The following is a 5,230-nucleotide window of genomic DNA, read 5'->3' as shown; positions in this document are numbered from 1 at the left end:
TTCCTCTACGTCCGCGTCGCCTTCATCATCACCATGTCCACCGACGCCGACCGTGCCGCCGCCAAGAAAGCTGAAGCTGACAAGAAGGCCACTGAGGACGCCGCTGCTGCCACCAAAGCCGCGGCCTCTGCATGGCCTACTGGAGGGTATAACTCGTTTATCCCGCTCCTATTGTTTTCTGTTTTAGCCATACTAGCGTTATACATAGATCTTTCTGCAATTAGCATAGTATGTGCTAGTTTGACTGAATATCAGTATACGTTTATTTCTGTCAATGCCATGCTAGTGATTTACTCGTGGATTAATTTAATCGAGAAATTGCCTATTTACTCAACACTGTTATCACAAAAGCTACCGAATGAGCCTAGCAAAAAAATAGAAAGGTTATAGGAACCAGTCTGTACGTCTCCCCTCAAAGCCATCGACGGTCCACCATGGATAAGACACTACAACTCTTCCTAGAATAAGTTTCTTCTTGACTCGTGTTACAATATCAGCATCCACATCACCTGAATGCCCCTCTTGGCTAGGGTAAACCTTATCTGGATCACAGAACTCATCATGTTGAGTCCGCTAGCACCGCTCTCTTCAACTGTCACAAGGTGGGTGGATTCCTTTGTCTGCAACCTGCCAGCAGATAAATGCTTCTAGTACATTCTTAAATTCGGATAAGAAGCAATAATATGAAACACTATATGAGTGGAGACATTATTTAATATTATTAGAAGGAAATGATGACCGAGGTTTAGTTGAGGGAGCAGTCAGAAAGAATTCTGGAGTGTAGAAAAGAGCACTTCTAATACATCGTGAGTTGGTGTTGTTTTCTAATACATTCTTAAATTCGGGTAAGAAGCAATATTTTGAAACACTATATGAGTGGTGACATTATTTAATATTATTAGAAGGAAATGATGACCGAGGTTGAGTTTGGGGAGCAGTCAGAAATAATTCTGGAGTGTAGAAAAGAGCACTTTTACTGAATTTCTTCGAAATAAAATAATTTCGACCATAGATGGAGACACCCTACAACAAAGGGAACCTCTATATAAAAACCTGGATAACCGAAGTACTCGAAAAGTTATCGTAATTTTTTGCATGACAATGGTTTTAAAGTCTGACTACATATTGGTTGCATGGCAGCATGGACTACTAATTCTTATAACACACACCTAATATATATTTTCCTTTATTCTATTTTCAGTGAGATGCTATCACACTAACATACAAGTCAACACTCGTGGGTCATGCTGAATTAGCTTCCAGATACATACAAAATGTAAGTTGTAAAGACAATGGACAAATCAGAATCTATGGCGGTGCATAGAGAAATCTGGGAGATGAGTTTCAGTTTTGTCAAGTTTGTTACTTTGTTTGGTGTTAACAGAGTTGATGGATATGCCAGAAGCAAAAAAACAAACAGATACAGCAGGCTGAATTCCACCCAACTTGACAATGGTGTGTCATTTTTTCTGCAGTAGATTAACTCCTGAACATTGGCATCGTTGTAATCTGGAAATAATTGAAGAGGATAGTAAGCAAAGTATTCTGCCATCTCGCATGAATAGTAAGCAAAGTAGATTAACTCCTGAACATTTTTTCCTTACAGTTTGAAAATGCTTACTAATTGATACTGTAGAAGAGAAATCAATATTCTCACATTGAAGATATGTGGCAAGCACCCCCTACAATCTGTCCATCACCCCGTTGGCAGCCAAGCTCCCCTTTTGCTTGGTTCCTCACTGCTGCACGTACCGATTAGTGGGGTCAGATTTTTTTTGTCTTCTCTACTTTGGAAAAGAAGAGGTAAGGACCTACAGTACTGCAAATCCTCATATTTAAACATATTAATAATCCCTCGTTTTTCTTTCAAGAAAATAATCCCTTGTTTTATTATAATTATAGATTATCTTAAAATCAATTTCTGCTTTGTCATTTGTAAAGCATAAGCAATTGTGTAGAATAAGTGGTCGTATTTGAATGATTTGGATGTTCCATTGACATCGCATAATTACATACTGCATGTAATAGCTAGTGATCGATGGATGCAAGTTGGTATAACTTTAATGTCAAATGTATAGGAAAATATCCAAAGTCTTGTCCTGGTGTTGCTGCAAGGATTAGTTGCTGGCATGTTGTGACTGGAACCAGCATAAATTGTACAAAATGTACAGTTTTAAAATTTATGAACTAATCGAGGTTGTTTTTCTCTTCATGTTACAGGTAAAAACAACATATAGATCAAATAAGTTAGATGAACCAGCAAATGTTATATTAGTGAGCTCTATAGGTGCAACAATCAGTAACAGACCATCTCCATGAGCTTTGACTCCATGATCACTACTTAATACAGGAAAAAGGAAAGGCCAGTATTGCTCAATTGGTACTGAAATTTTAAAGGAAATCAAGTGGCACTACAATATCAGGACATATGTGTAGAATGAAATGTCCATTGGTTGCAGTAGAAGACAATTCACTTCATCTCCTTTCAGAATAACACATTTACTCTTGGAGCATGTACAACAAAAATAGAACATAAAGCTAACCAAGAATATACATATCCATGTGTGCCACTTTCAGACTATATGACATAGTACCTCTGAGATATCTAACTTTTTGTTTCCATGCATTCAAGAAGCACTTTATTACTTTCAGGGATCCTATTCCAAATTTAATTTGTTTGATTCAAACCTATGTAGTAGCATCGTAATTTTCTGTGACATCCAAAAAAATATGTTTACATACCAAATAGGCAATACCAGTAATTCTTGGTCCAAATCAAGCATGGACAGGTTTGCATCTGCTAAATAACACTATAATGTTTCTCCTATTCCACAACCTAATGACCACATTTAAGCATGGACAGATTTGTGTATATGATAAAAGAACAACATGCTCCAAGTAATAAACCACAGGCTGGGAGGAAGCGATGCAGATGTAGTGGATTAGCATACTTGTCAGTTGTCAGCAGTTGTGCTTGTCAGCCTGGTGGAGGAGGTGTTGGTAGGTGACGGAGCTTCTTCACCTCGGGTGACTGCACCGCCATGTTCTTACATAACATAATATTCTTGCAAATCTGCAATTTAGAACAGAAAGGTAAAATTATCAAGTTCAGTACCCTGTTCAGAACAGAAAAACAAATCTGCTTAATTGGGATTTACCTTATGCAGATATATAAAAGTTCAGTACCCTGTTCCTCCTTTCCAAATCTACCAGACTGCTTAATTTACAAACAAAGAAACTTGTGCTGCTTGCCATGGAAGAGATGGAGGCAGGGAAAACAAAACCTTACTCCCTCCGTCCCATAATAAAGAATGTTTTTGACACTACACTGGTGTCAAAAACGTTCTTATATTATGGGACAGAGGGAGTAGAAAACATGCTGCTTGTATAACCCCAGAAATGTCAAGGATTTGACATGAGTGTCACAGGCGGCCAAGCAAATCTGCTACTTATCAACACATGCACGCACGCACAGTACATATTATCTACCAAAGTAACAACAGATCAGAGACAGATGCCTCATGTTGTCCCCACGGTTCAATGGAATGGATGTTCAATTTGAGCGCTGGTTTTGCAGCCACAGTTTTTGATAATGAAACACTTTCCAGCGCATGGGCAACGCACAGGCACATTTACTTCCTTGATGTGGATGCATTGTCCACTCTGAATCTAAAGATCAAAATCTCGTCACCACGACTCGCCAGAGTTACGTATGCAAGTAGCAGCCTTCTGTGTGTTCTCTGTATAGATGTGTAGTACTCCCTCTGTCCGGAAATACTTGTCCTCAAAATGGATAAAATGAAATGTATCTATAACTAAAATAAGTCTAGATACAACCATTTCGAGGACAAGTATTTCCGGACGGAGGGAGTAGTAACCAAGCAACAGCATGAACAAAATCGCAGGAGCAGGCTGCTGCTCTCCTCCCTGATCTCCCTCTATATGCAATAGCAGTAGCAGAACATCATAATTAGCACCGGCAGAACAACCTCTGAAAAATAGTAGGGATAATTAAAAAGATTCTAATGCGTTTATTTTGGCATATCAGAACATTTAGTGTGTATATCTGAGTTCAACACCAGCTATCATGGTTACGCATCATAACTCAAAATGTCTTGTCATAATTCATAAGTCCGCACACAGTGCTTTACCATGTCAAATTCGCGACAAATATTTAAGAGTCTGGAAATGTTTGATAAGCATAATTATCTCATTCTGATGATTCAACAATGTTTGGCCAAGTGACTTCTACTCCTTCTAGCAATCTGTGGCAGTAGCAATTTACAAAAAAGTTTCAGATTTGTTTCAAAAAAAGAGGGAAATTACATTGGTGGCTGGTGCCTGTAGTCTGTAGATGGATGGGGGATGGCTGGATACAGTGTGCTGTACTAAATGTTTGGTAACCTCAGTTTGCAGCAAGCCTTATCACAGTACCTATTGTATATTCCATTTGGTTTTCCAACTCAATTTGTATTCTGATGGTAAGCTGCATGGCATCAAGTATTGCTGCAAAATTAGTAATTTGGTAGCAGTACATAATTAGAATTGTGGCGCGTGGCTTACTATCTAATGCTATTAGCAGGATGGTCTGTGGCATCAGATTTGACAGTAGTCTGCAACGGTGGAAAGGTGTACGAAGAAATTGCTGATTACCATGGGACGCGGTGCCGGATGTCGCTCGTGGAACTGATTGAAGACTGAAGAAGGTTCGCCTCTCTGGATGGATGGATGCGGAGGATGATAAAGGAGGTCCAAGGCGGGAAATATTGCCGGCGACAGCGAGCCATTGACGCAGCCGCTTCCCGGTGTCCCTATTTGGCGAGCTGGGCACCGGAAGTCATGGAAGCACGCACCCCGGGTCGATGAGATGGCTCCATTTGCTGCTTCGTCCATTTGCTACGGCCTCCTCGTCGGTCGTACCCGTCGTCCCGCCTGGACCGCTTGAAGGGCGGCGACGGGGACCTCCTGGACGGCGGCGAGTGGCATAGGCGCGGCGGGGGCTGCAGGAGGCCCGGCGGTCGCGGATGCGCTCGGGGCGCGAGGAGCCGATGGACGGCAGCGGTAGGGAGGGCCGCGGGGGCAGCGGCTGATGAATAAATAGGCAGCTTTTCGATTAAATTAATCCATAAATAAATCATGAGCAAGACATGGACAGCATTGGTAACACACTGATTATGATCTAACAGAGCATGTACTACGCACATAGTAGAAACATCTACGCATATCACTA

At 40.9% G+C, this 5,230-nt stretch overlaps 1 long non-coding RNA gene across 6 annotated transcripts; it reads right to left on the bottom strand.

The window, feature by feature from the left end:
- Nucleotides 1-236: 236 nt before the first annotated feature.
- LOC125531658 lies at nt 237-5,004 on the bottom strand. 6 transcript variants are annotated; one of them, XR_007293402.1, is made up of 5 exons: nt 3,159-5,004; nt 2,952-3,073; nt 1,622-1,742; nt 1,447-1,509; nt 237-627 (listed from the first exon to the last, which is right to left on the bottom strand). It is a non-coding gene; the product is annotated as an uncharacterized LOC125531658 (long non-coding RNA). The 6 variants fall into 6 exon arrangements; XR_007293404.1 differs by having other exon boundaries at nt 238-627; nt 1,658-1,742; XR_007293401.1 differs by lacking the exon at nt 237-627 and having other exon boundaries at nt 1,343-1,509.
- Between the last annotated feature and the right edge of the window lie 226 nt (nt 5,005-5,230).

Source organism: Triticum urartu, unplaced genomic scaffold (genome assembly GCF_003073215.2).
Source record: "Triticum urartu cultivar G1812 unplaced genomic scaffold, Tu2.1 TuUngrouped_contig_7770, whole genome shotgun sequence".
NCBI classification, from domain to species: domain Eukaryota; kingdom Viridiplantae; phylum Streptophyta; class Magnoliopsida; order Poales; family Poaceae; genus Triticum; species Triticum urartu.
This window is presented reverse-complemented; position numbering and strand designations above follow the sequence as displayed.